We start from the raw sequence: 12,302 nt of genomic DNA on the forward strand, positions 1-12,302 counted from the left end.
GGGGGGGGGAAAGTGGGGAGGAAAAGGGGGGAGAAAAGCGTAAAAGCCAGAATAATAGCATTTTTCCCCCCCCGTTTTCATCTTTTCATCCCTCTTTCTCTTTGTGTCAGGGGCCCCAGGATGGAAACCAGCAATCCCTGCAGCCGGAGAAGGTGGGCTGGGTGCGGAAATTTTGCGGGAAGGGCATTTTTCGGGAAATCTGGAAAAACCGTTACGTGGTTCTGAAGGGGGATCAGCTTTACATCTCGGAGAAGGAGGTAGGATCGGGTTCATTTTCCTTTGCCCATCCCCCCACTTCTCCCCCCCGCCTCTTCTTCTTCCTCCCCTTTGCATATGAAAAGCCCACACCGAGGGGACACGACATTTTCCCAGCCCCTCCATCCCCAGGAGCATTTTTTTTTAGGAGAGGGGGCTTTTTTTCTTCCCAATTTGGCCCCGGTGGGTGGATTCCCATGGCGGCTCTGGCTGGGAGACATTTTCCCAAGGGTTGGACCCACGGAAAGGATTCACATCAAATCCTTTTAAGGCTTTTTAAAGCCTCTCATCCTTCTTTTCCGCCCGCCGGCTTCCTTCTCCTCTCCCCGTTCCCCCGGCATTAACTTGGACACTGCTCTGGTTCCCAGCTTTATTTGGGAATAACTCGGGTCTCCTGGCAGGAATTGCACCCCTTATCTCCCGCATTCCCCCCCTCCTCAACGCCCCGGAAAGGGAAAAGGGAGGAATTTAACCAGGGATTCAACATCTTGTTGAAAAACGTGTCCCCCCCCCTCTTTTCCCCGCCTCTGATGACCCTTCCCAAGCTCGTGGTGGGCACTGGATGGAGTTGTGGCCACTGGATGAGGCCCAGGGGCTGTTCAGAGTCAGGCTGGTGTTAGGATGGGGAATTTGGGGGATAAAACCACGGATTTTGGGGATAAAAACACAGGGGGGGGGGGGGTCTCAGGGGGGGGGGGTGTCTGTTGTTCGCCTGGACTGGCTTGACCAGTTGAGGATCTGGAGAGATAACAGGGTGGCAAGAGCCAAGAGTAATTTGATTTTGAGGCTAATTGAATCACGGGGTAATGGCAGAGCGCAGATGGATGGGGGGTTATTAGGAGACAGAAATAGCCTAAAAGCAGAGGGACAGCCCTGGGTGAAGCTCAGCTCCCTCTGGGCATTTCACAGCTCCCCTCCATCCCTCGGCTGCTCCGGAACCGGAGCTGGGAATGGGAATGGGGAATAAATGTGGGGTTCAGGTAAAGAGACCTAAAACGAGTAAGATTAGAGATTATGGACAACCCCAGAGGTGGTGAGACACTAAATCTATATCGAATCTATGGATACATTATGGATGGGGAAAGTGGGATGGAAAGAGGGGTGCGAGAGGCACACGGTGCGTGGTGCAAATCTCCTTGGATGTGGGGTTCAGGCTGGGGGTTCAGGTAAAGAGACCTAAAACGAGTAAGATTAGAGATTATGGACAACCCCAGAGGTGGTGAGACACTAAATCTATATCGAATCTATGGATACATTATGGATGGGGAAAGTGGGATGGAAAGAGGGGTGCGAGAGGCACACGGTGCGTGGTGCAAATCTCCTTGGATGTGGGGTTCAGGCTGGGGGTTCAGGTAAAGAGACCTAAAACGAGTAAGATTAGAGATTATGGACAACCCCAGAGGTGGTGAGACACTAAATCTATACCGAATCTATGGATACATTATGGATGGGGAAAGTGGGATGGAAAGAGGGGTGCGAGAGGCACACGGTGCGTGGTGCAAATCTCCTTGGATGTGGGGTTCAGGCTGGGGGTTCAGGTAAAGAGACCTAAAACGAGTAAGATTAGAGATTATGGACAACCCCGGAGGTGGTGAGACACTAAATCTATACCGAATCTATGGATACATTATGGATGGGGAAAGTGGGATGGAAAGAGGGGTGCGAGAGGCACACGGTGCGTGGTGCAAATCTCCTTGGATGTGGGGTTCAGGCTGGGGGTTCAGGTAAAGAGACCTAAAACGAGTAAGATTAGAGATTATGGACAACCCCGGAGGTGGTGAGACACTAAATCTATACCGAATCTATGGATACATTATGGATGGGGAAAGTGGGATGGAAAGAGGGGTGCGAGAGGCACACGGTGCGTGGTGCAAATCTCCTTGGATGTGGGGTTCAGGCTGGGGGTTCAGGTAAAGAGACCTAAAACGAGTAAGATTAGAGATTATGGACAACCCCAGAGGTGGTGAGACACTAAATCTATACCGAATCTATGGATACATTATGGATGGGGAAAGTGGGATGGAAAGAGGGGTGCGAGAGGCACATGGTGCAAATCTCCCTGGATTTGGGGTTCATCCCGTGTTTCCCCGCAGACTGGATGGTGTGGATGTCTCTGTGACAGCCTTGTTTGTCCTCCAGTATCTCCCACACCTCTGGGGGCCAGAGATCAGAGTTTAGAAACCATTAAGGAGAGGTTTTAGGGCTGAGGGGGTTTTACCTGCTGCCTCGTGTTCTCCCAGTGGCTGTACTGGGGGCTGTGGAGCACGTGCTGGAAGGGGGATGGAACTGGAGCTTGTAATTTTTGATCCAAGACCTGGAAGAGAAATGATTGGGAGCAAATCCCAACGACAGGGGAGATGCTGGCTGGGACCACGGGGCTGGAACTGCTGGGAAGGGACTGGGAATGGGCTGGAAGGGGGTGTTCTGTGATGGGCAACGTTAGTGGGACACTGAATGGTCTGGTGCAAATCTCCCTGGATTTGGGGTTCATCCCGTGTTTCCCCGCAGACTGGATGGTGTGGATGTCTCTGTGACAGCCTTGTTTGTCCTCCAGTATCTCCCACACCTCTGGGGGCCAGAGATCAGAGTTTAGAAACCATTAAGGAGAGGTTTTAGGGCTGAGGGGGTTTTACCTGCTGCCTCGTGTTCTCCCAGTGGCTGTACTGGGGGCTGTGGAGCACGTGCTGGAAGGGGGATGGAACTGGAGCTTGTAATTTTTGATCCAAGACCTGGAAGAGAAATGATTGGGAGCAAATCCCAACGTCAGGGGAGATGCTGGCTGGGACCATGGGGCTGGAACTGCTGGGAAGGGACTGGGAATGGGCTGGAAGGGGGTGTTCTGTGATGGGCAACGTTAGTGGGACACTGAATGGTCCCTCAGGTGGGTGGGAAGGGGCAGGATCAGTGATGGGATGGGATAATACTCTAATTCCCAGTGGAGTTGGCAGGGATGTTGTGATGGTGGGTCTGGGGACACTTAGAGACACTCCCAGGAACTTTTTAGGGTCCCTGTCTCCATCTTTCCATGGAGAAGGAGCCATAAGGGTGGGCAGAGGGAGAAATGGCCCCGCCGAAGCACAGGCAGAGCGATGTCAACCCCGTGTCCCTGCAGGTGGGACAGGATGGGGATGGGGACTTGCCACCCAGGGAGCTCCGATGCCTCAGCCCAGGAGATGGTTCTGCCCAGGCTTCAGGCTTCTTGGAGAGGGACATCGCTCCCAGAGAACGATTCGGTGCCCGAAAACTCCAAGCAGCCTCTGAAAAACCCACTAGAGATGGACCGTGGTGGATCTCCACCCCAACACTGCTCCTGTGAGGCTGGAGGAACTGCTCCCAGAGCCTCCATCTGCAGCCCAGACCTGGCAGTGGTGGCTCTTGGGGACAATATGCTCCCCAAAGCCGGGTGTCCACCCTCCCTTGGACGGGAAGAGCGCTGGAGTTTGCCTGGGATGAAAACCACAAGAGTGTTTTCCAAAATCTTGGCCACCCTGAAGTCACCAGCTGGAGTGTCGCTGGTGACGGTGCCAGCAGGATGTCCTGGACACCCAGTGGGTGGCTGTGTCTCTGTCTGGTGACCCAGATGTTTGAATCCTGAGGGATAAACCAAGAGGAAAGGTTCTGCTTGGCTAAGGAGCAGGAAAGCTCCTTGGAAGAGGCTGCCCAGAGAAGTGGTGGAGTCACCATCCCTGGGGGGGGACTCTTGATGAGGGAGGGGAGTGATGGGACAAGGGGGAAGGGTTTTGAGCTGAAAAAGGAGAGATTTAGGTTAGATATTGGGAAGAACTATTTTTGAGGGTGGTGAGAGCCTGGCCCAGGTTGCCCCGAGAAGCTGTGGCTGCCCCATCCCTGGAGGGGTTCAAGGGCAGGTTGGAGGGGGCTTGGAGCAACCTGGGCTGGTGGGAGGTGGCCCTACCATGGTCTAGATGGTCTTTAAGGTCCCTTCCCACCCAAACCATCCCATGATTCTATGATTTAGAAGCTGGGCAGATGCAGTGCTGAGGGACACGGGTCAGTGGTGGGTTTTGTCAGTGTTGGGTTGACGGTTGGACTCGATGATCTGAAAGGTCCCTTCCAACCTGGACAACTCTTTGACCCTGAGCCTGAGAAAGATAGAGGAGTCAAAGATGTCTGTCTGTCCATCCCTCCCTCCCCAAACCCAGCCACCCCTCAGATACCCGTGTGCTCCAGACCCCGAGGAGGAACCCGGGGGGCTGGTTCCCAACGAGGAGCTCTTGTCTTTGCTTCGTTTCTTTACGGGGCTGGGGGTTGGGGAGGGGGGGGGGAAACCCCCCCAGTGTGTGTGAAGCTGAAGCAGCGCCGTGGCTTCTAGGGGTGGGAAGGACCATAAATAAGAGGTGGCAGCGACTGCCTGTGTCTTTATAAGGAAGAATCTGGGGTTGTGTAGAAACGCCGGCGCGGAGGTAACGTCTGGCTGCGTGTGTTGAGGGGGGATGGGGGAGAAGAGGCTCCAGGAATCTCAATATTCCTGGAAGATGATGAATTTCTGGGAATTCCAAACTCCTGAAGGATGTTGGTGGTCTAGGGACGGCGTCTGCCTGCGTGGGGGGAGGGAGGACACACATTTGGGGTGGCCGCCCGTCCCTTGTGCGTCTGCAAGACTTTCTCTTCAAAGACAGATGGGTTTTTTTAACACAAAAAGTGGGGGTTTTGGTACCGTCTGGACCGTTATTCTTTAGCAAAGCCAGAATTTCTCACATCAACACGACCCAAGATCTGCCCTGGGGGGGTTTTGCCCCCCAAATCCCTCCTGTCCTCAGGGCTCAACGCCTGTTTGGGAGCTCCCTTCCCCGGCAGCAGGTGCCTGCAGCTCCTGCAAACAGCTTAGTAAATTGGGGAATAATTTGTTCAAGCAGAACAGGAAGGAGCCTTTTTTTAGTTGTTTTGGGTTGGTTTTTTTCTTCACACACCAGATTATTGCCCGGTGGAGAAAATGGAGCTGGTGGTGAGCTGTGTGAGGGGCTCTGTGCAGCTCTGGAGAAAGGGGCTCCTCTTGTGGACCCCCTGCCACCACCAAGGGGGGGGAACCAAATAGAATTAGACAGTGGAGACCCCGAGGAGGTCTCCAAGGAGGTCTTGGAGGAGATGGGAATAAAAAACTCCAGTGGAAATGGCCACTAAACAGGCTGAATCTCAGCCCCATTTCTGCAGAGGAGCCTCAGTTGTCCGTTTCCGCCGAAGATCAAAGCCCTGCTCTGCTAGAAATTCTTTTTGCTCCATCAAAGCCATGGGAGCAACGTGGATCTGGGGGATGGAGCAAAGGAGTTAACTCCTATTAACCTTGAGGTTTCTCCTCAGCTCCTCTGAAGCTCGGTGGCTGCTCTGGAACCTGCTCTGGTGGGTTGTTGGGGGGGAACATGGGACTCCCAACCTCTCTTCTGGCTCAGAGCAGAAGGGGTTAAATTCCAGGCCTCCTGGATGCCACCCTCAGCTCCTCCACGCACTCCCTAAATGAATTCAAAGCAGACATTTATTTACTTTTGCCTGAATTTCTCCATCTGGCAAGCAGGGGCTAATAATACTCCTCTCCCTCGGGCACAAGGTGCCGGGGTGAAGGGGGGGATTCGTGTGTCACAGGGGGTGGGATCCCTCGGGAATGGTGACAGCTCAGGGCAGGGAATGATGCTGGAGCCTGGAAGGGCTGAAAGGAAAGGTTTCCAAAAGGCAAACTCCCCCAGTATTCAAATCCCATCAATATCCACACGGATTCCTGGCCAGGAACCTGTGTGCTTTTTCCCTTGCCTGCCTCGCGCCTGGGTTTGCAGGTTAGAGGCGAGCCCTGATTTATTGATTTGGGTTATTTATTTAGGTTTATTTATTTAGGAGAAGAGGTGGAGCCCTTGATGGAAGCCTGGGCTTTGTCCGTGGCAGAAACCAAGCCTGGAAGGAGAGGAATTATATTTTTATCAGACCAGGCGATGCACCTGGAAAACCCAAGCTGGAATTTTGAGCTTTGAGGGTTGGAGTAGATGATCTTAAAGGTCAGGGCAGGGAATGATGCTGGAGCCTGGAAGGGCTGAAAGGAAAGGTTTCCAAAAGGCAAACTCCCCCAGTATTCAAATCCCATCAATATCCACACGGATTCCTGGCCAGGAACCTGTGTGCTTTTTCCCTTGCCTGCCTCGCGCCTGGGTTTGCAGGTTAGAGGCGAGCCCTGATTTATTGATTTGGGTTATTTATTTAGGTTTATTTATTTAGGAGAAGAGGTGGAGCCCTTGATGGAAGCCTGGGCTTTGTCCGTGGCAGAAACCAAGCCTGGAAGGAGAGGAATTATATTTTTATCAGACCAGGCGATGCACCTGGAAAACCCAAGCTGGAATTTTGAGCTTTGAGGGTTGGAGTAGATGATCTTAAAGGTCCCCTCCAACCTAGAAAATTCGGTGATTCTATGAATTCTACGATTAAGGGCATCAGCCTTTGGAAAGTGGGAAACCTCCTCTAACACCTAGAACTTTTTGCTGTCCCAACCCTGCACCAAAGTGGTCGCCTGGGTGTTTAGACCTCCCTTAGGCAGGGGTTGGGAGCCTGCAGAGCTCTGTAGCCCCCGTTGCCAGCCCAACTCTGTGAATTTAGGCAAAAAAAACCACCCCCACTTCATTATTTAGCTAACACAGACACAGCTGGGCTCCTACCACTTCCTGAGAGGAAGCCCAGGGCTGTCCAGACGGCATGAACGGGCTCTGTGATGACGAGATGTTAATGAGGAAAACGCTTCTGGGGGCTTCCTTAAGCCTTTTCTTGTTTGCTACCAAAAGCCTCGACTCAATTAAGCACAAGAGCACTTGAGGAGGAGGCTGTTCTCGCTCTTCGTTTGTTGAGGCACCATCAAACATCACACAACTCTCTGTGGGAAGGGGTGTGTGTGTGTGTGTCCACCCTCGGAGGACCGTCTGGAGCTCACATACGTGTTCCACGCGTGTGATGGAGCCTGTAAAGTGCTTGTGGTGGTTCCATGTATATGATGTTCGTGCACTTGGTACCGAGATGGTGCTTCGTGGCGTGTGTTTGCCTCTGGGGAAGGGGGTGGCCGTGTCTTCTGCGTCACATCTGTGGTTGGGATGAGTGGAAAGCCTCACAGAATCATGGGATGGTTTGGGTGGGAAGGGACCTTGAAGCTCATCCGGATGGAAAACACCTCCCACCAGACCAGGTTGCTCCAAACCCCATCCAACCCGGCCTTGAACCCCGTGTCCACAGCGTTTTGCAGGTCTCTGTTGCTGTGACAGCTCCAAACTCTCCCAAAACTCCTTGAATTTCTTCTCCTAGTCCCTTTGCAGACCAGAAGCGCAGAGGTTGTGCAGCTGGGGAACGGAGGAGAACGAGGAGAACAAGGAGTTAGTGACAGGACAGGCCATTAAATCCTGGTCTCTCATTAAATTCAGGTCTCCCATTAAGTTTGGGTCCCCCATTAAGCTTGGGTCTCCCAGTAAACTCATGTCACCCATTAAATTCAGGTTTTCCCCATCACCTCCTGGTCCCCTCATCTCCTTCCCGGTGCTGCTGGAGCTGTTGGACAAAGGGATGGATTCCCATCCTGGACCAGCCTGATTTTAGCTGAGCTCTTGCAGAAACGTCTGTCCCTTGCTCAGGAAGCTTGAGGAAGTGAAACTTGGAGTCTCAGCTCCAGAAGGGAAGGCGCTGCCCCCGAAACAGCCCATCTTTGGACATCCAGCCTCGCTGAGGGTTTCTGGTTACACCCCGAGCCCCGTTCTGACCTCCAGAACGTCTCCTGGATCCGTTACACTCCGTGTCTTGTGATTTTTTTTTCTGCACCTTCCGCATTTGCTTCGAGCGTGTGGCATCTCAAGGGGGAACTGCTCGAGCAAATCACCACCCCCCCCAAAAAAAACCCGAGGAAAACCCCAGAACTTCTCCTGGAGACTGCGTGAAGGCCCTTCCTCCGAGCTCCTGGTGTGGCCCCAGAGCCCAGCCCTGCTCTGAATCGTGGGGTTCAGAGTTGTTGCAGGTGAAGACTTGATGAGGGAGGAAATTTTCACTCTCCACCATCAAGACACCCCAAGGGTGGTTCATTTAAACCCCGTGGGGCATTGCCAGGATGGTGAGAAAGGGTGTTGGCAGCAGAAAAAACCAGAACTTTGGACGAACCAGGTTAGGAATCAGCCCCCCAAGCCTTTGAGAGGAGGCACTTTGGGCACCACAGCTGATGTTCTGACCCACAGGATGGCCGTGGTGGCTGGTGGCCCTTCGTGTTGGCCCCACCAGGCAGCAGCTGCGGGGACGAAGGCGTCCCAGGAATGCAGGCCCCCCCCTTCTTCATCCTCAGCCCCACACCAGCAATGTCAGTCTCAGCACATCTCCCCAGCTACGGGCCCAGATTAGCCACTGGCCACGTGGCTACACCCTGAGCAGCTGCCCCTGGAGTGGGGGGACCCTCTGCTCTAAAGGCCCCATGTACCCCGCTTTAGGGACCTGGCTTTTTCTTCAGTGATGGGGGACACCTTGGGGTCCTGCTCCGTGCCTCAGTTTCCCCTCCCTCGCCTGGTCCATGTGGAGTGTGGAAGCATTTGAACTTCATGGGGTCCAACCAGGCCAAGGGCAGGGTCCTGTCCATGGTTGGGGGGCAGCCCCTGGTCCAGGCCCAGGGTGGGGATGGAGGGATGGGGAGCAGCCCCAAGGAGAAGGGTCTGGGGGGGCCGAGGGCTCAGCACAAGAGAGACATGGAGCTGTTGGATGGGGCCAGAGGAGGCCCCGGAGATGCTGGGAGGGCTGGAGCCCCTCTGCTGGGAGGGGGGGCTGAGAGAGTTGGGGGGGTTCAGCCTGGAGAAGAGAAGGCTCCGGGGAGACCTTGGAGCCCCTTCCAGTCCCTCAAAGGGCTCCAGGAAAGCTGGGGGGGGACTCTGGATGAGGGAGGGGAGGGATGGGATGAGGGGGAAGGGTTTTGAGCTGAAAAAGGAGAGATTGAGGTTAGATTTTGGGAAGGAATTCCTTATTTGGAGGGTGGTGAGAGCCTGGCCCAGGTTGCCCCGAGAAGCTGTGGCTGCCCCATCCCTGGAGGGGTTGAAGGGCAGGTTGGAGGGGGCTTGGAGCAACCTGGGCTGGTGGGAGGTGTCCCAGGGCAGAGCGGGGAGAACTGGATCGTATTTAATGTCCCTTCCAATCTAAACCATTCCGTAATTCTATGATTTCTGGGAGCATGGGGAGGGGCCAGGCTGAACCCCAGGACAAGAAATTGCTTTCTTGGCAAAATATGGGCAGCAGAACCTTCAGCCAGCCATGGCAGCAAGCGCTGGGATTTATTTAACTCAATCCTTTCAATCCAGAGCTTCCCCATGGGATGAGGAGTGTGGGATCCACCTGCTCAGGAGGCTCTGAGGTCCCTCCACTCACCTCTGCTTTCTTGGCAAAATATGGGCAGCAGAACCTTCAGCCAGCCATGGCAGCAAGCGCTGGGATTTATTTAACTCAATCCTTTCAATCCAGAGCTTCCCCATGGGATGAGGAGTGTGGGATCCACCTGCTCAGGAGGCTCTGAGGTCCCTCCACTCACCTCACGCCGGGCTCTCAGCAGCTGGGAGGAAGGAAAGACCTGTTGTCACCTCCCAGCTGGGGCTGAGGTTGCCAAAATCAACCATCCTGGCCTTTCCCTTCCTAAAACACGAAGCCAAACGGCCCCTCGTTCCTCTCAGCCTCCAACTATAGGGTGGGACACCTTAGGAAAGGTTAATGGATCCAAAAAATACCCACATCTGCAAAGCCCTGCGGGGACATGAGAGGACACATCGCCCCAGACAGGGAAGATTTGGCTTTTTCTTGACTCCCTAAAAGCTGTAGAAAAGAAGGACTTTCAGGCCTTGGACACCTTTGTTTAAACTCTCTTCCTTGACTCCCTAAAAGCTGTAGAAAAGAAGGACTTTCAGGCCTTGGACACCTTTGTTTAAACTCTCTTCCTTGACTCCCTAAAAGCTGTAGAAAAGAAGGACTTTCAGGCCTTGGACACCTTTGTTTAAACTCTCTTCCTTGACTCCCTAAAAGCTGTAGAAAAGAAGGACTTTCAGGCCTTGGACACCTTTGTTTAAACCCTCTTCCTTGCAAATCAGAGAGCAAGAGGGAAGCTCTTTGGGGATGGGGAACCAGACTGAGGACTCTGTACCCGGAGGAGATGCTCAGCCTGTCCCAGAGCTCAGTCGTTTTCTTAAAGAGCTTCAAGTTTGGTGCCTGAGACCAAAAAATCCCCAGTCTTAACTTCCAAAAATCTACTTTCAATCTTTATTCAGCAAAGAAGAAGAAAACAAACCAGCAAATGTAAATCTCCATCCCTGGGATGAACTCCTGGGATCACCGGGAGCAGCCTGGGTGCGGGAGGGTCACCCTGACATAAATGGAGATCATCACCCCGACGTAAATGAGGATAAAAACTGCCGTTTTCCTCACAAACCATGAAATCTGGCTTCATTCCCTCCCGCTGACAACTGGCACCTGGGGCTAATTCCTCCCCAAAACGTTACCCTGCTGCCTGGCTGCCGGGAACACGGCAACCCAAATTCTCTGTCATTTCCTTAAAGAGCTTCGAGTTTGGTGCCTGAGACTAAAAAATCCCCAGTCTTAACTTCCAAAAATCTACTTTCAATCTTTATTCAGCAAAGAAGAAGAAAACAAACCAGCAAATGTAAATCTCCATCCCTGGGATGAACTCCTGGGATCACCGGGAGCAGCCTGGGTGCGGGAGGGTCACCCTGACATAAATGGAGATCATCACCCCGACGTAAATGAGGATAAAAACTGCCGTTTTCCTCACAAACCATGAAATCTGGCTTCATTCCCTCCCGCTGACAACTGGCACCTGGGGCTAATTCCTCCCCAAAACGTTACCCTGCTGCCTGGCTGCCGGGAACACGGCAACCCAAATTCTCTGCAGGTGAAACCTGAAGGGTTTTATTTGTGTGGTTCCAATCTCCCTGAAAAACGTGGAAGGGGGTGGACACCCTCAGGTTTGTCACCCACCTCCTACTGACGCAGGTGACCGGGATTTAGGCTTCCAGGATTGGTTTTTCCTGCTTTTTTTTCTCTACTAACTGTCCTCAACCCCCGAGCACTCGCCCTCTCCTGCCCCTGTTCTGTCACTCACACTCACCTCCTCCCTCTTCTTGACCCCAGGAGGGAAAAAAGAGCCTTCTGGGACTTTTGAAGTTTGTTTTTCACCTTCTCTTTCTCTCCTTTCACCGATGATACACTCAACTCTCTGTTAACTTCTCTCCTGGGTGGCTCTGTGCAGGGGACAAGGCAGGGGACATCAGTTGTCAATGCTCCTGGTGGTGAGACACTAATCCTTGCCCATCTCAGGCTGGTGCTGAGCCTCTTCCCACCACCCAGGACAGGAAAAAAAACACATTTAAATGACTAAATTGCAGCCTCAGACCCTTTATGGCTTATAAGGCTCTGTAGGAGAGGGAATCAGCTCCCAAACCTGCCCGAGCTGCAGCTCAGACCAAAGGGCAGACAGACCCACACCAGCACCCACCCCCAAAAATACCTCTTGTTGGGGCTGAATCTGCCCCACCTGGTCTGAAACGTAGCGATGGGACCCACCATCGTCCTCTTAATGCAAATAGGTGTTGCTTATTCTCAGTCTGAGGCATTTTATAGCTGGTCTGTGCACCCACAGGGCATGTTGTGAAAGCCATGGTCCGTCTGTGTGGAGGGGTCTCCTCTCTTGGGGCTGGTTAGAGCCTTGGCCAAGTCTTTTAAAGGTCTTTTTAGATGCTTATTTGGACAAACTACACCCATCTTTTTTACAGCGTGGATATTCCTCTCTGTAGATATTCCTAGAGGCAAGATATTTGAGTCCTGGCTCCCCTGGGATCACGGCGCCGGCTTCGCCTGTCGGGCCGGGGAAGTCCCAGTGACCTACATGAGCAAACATCTGGAGTCAGGAGGCAAACATCTGGCTCAGCCTCGCAGCTGGGGGCTCTGAGGGGGGGGAATCGGCTTTTCCTGCTGGATTCAGCCAAGATTCTTGGAAAGAGGTGGATTGTAGGATGGTGCTGGGAAGAGATAAAAGCCGATTAGAA

The 12,302-nt window shown here is 53.2% G+C and overlaps 1 protein-coding gene across 1 annotated transcript in view; it reads left to right on the plus strand.

Annotated features, from left to right (window-relative positions):
• Positions 1-81: 81 nt before the first annotated feature.
• The window catches only part of PLEKHO1 (pleckstrin homology domain containing O1), a 42,252-nt gene continuing 30,031 nt past the window's right edge, over positions 82-12,302 (plus strand). Inside the window, exon 1 of the mRNA XM_014961790.1 lies at positions 82-257. The gene's annotated coding sequence lies outside the window, so the exon portion shown is untranslated. The remainder of the gene's footprint in view (positions 258-12,302) is intronic.

This window comes from Calidris pugnax, unplaced genomic scaffold, assembly GCF_001431845.1.
Source record: "Calidris pugnax isolate Ruff unplaced genomic scaffold, ASM143184v1 scaffold540, whole genome shotgun sequence".
Lineage (NCBI taxonomy): Eukaryota > Metazoa > Chordata > Aves > Charadriiformes > Scolopacidae > Calidris > Calidris pugnax.